The sequence below is a fragment of the Penaeus monodon genome, chromosome 31, assembly GCF_015228065.2.
Source record: "Penaeus monodon isolate SGIC_2016 chromosome 31, NSTDA_Pmon_1, whole genome shotgun sequence".
NCBI lineage: Eukaryota > Metazoa > Arthropoda > Malacostraca > Decapoda > Penaeidae > Penaeus > Penaeus monodon.
In genome coordinates, this window is record NC_051416.1 from 483125 (window position 1) to 483379 (window position 255).

General features: G+C 40.8%; 1 protein-coding gene across 1 annotated transcript in view; it reads right to left on the reverse strand.

Annotated features, from left to right (window-relative positions):
• LOC119592871 (cAMP-dependent protein kinase catalytic subunit 1) overlaps positions 1 to 255 on the reverse strand; it is a gene marked incomplete at its 5' end in the record, with an annotated part of 28100 nt that overhangs the window by 1871 nt on the left and 25974 nt on the right.

Consider the following 255-nt stretch of genomic DNA (forward strand, 5'->3'; position numbering starts at 1 on the left):
AGAACTGGAAAATTATCACTGTTAGTTCTGAGGCTTGTTAAAATCTGAAAGTTGTATCATGATAGGGGGTTAATATTCACTACCTCTACTGTAAGCATGGATGCGCACGGCCACAAAAGAAAGATGTCAGTTCCAGTCCCCTGCACCTGGTTCCTGTGATGACTACATTATACAGACCCAAGTACAATATGTGGGAAGTCTTAGTGTAACTCTTCACAGAGGGGGTAATACATAGCACCATGTATTACTGTTTAA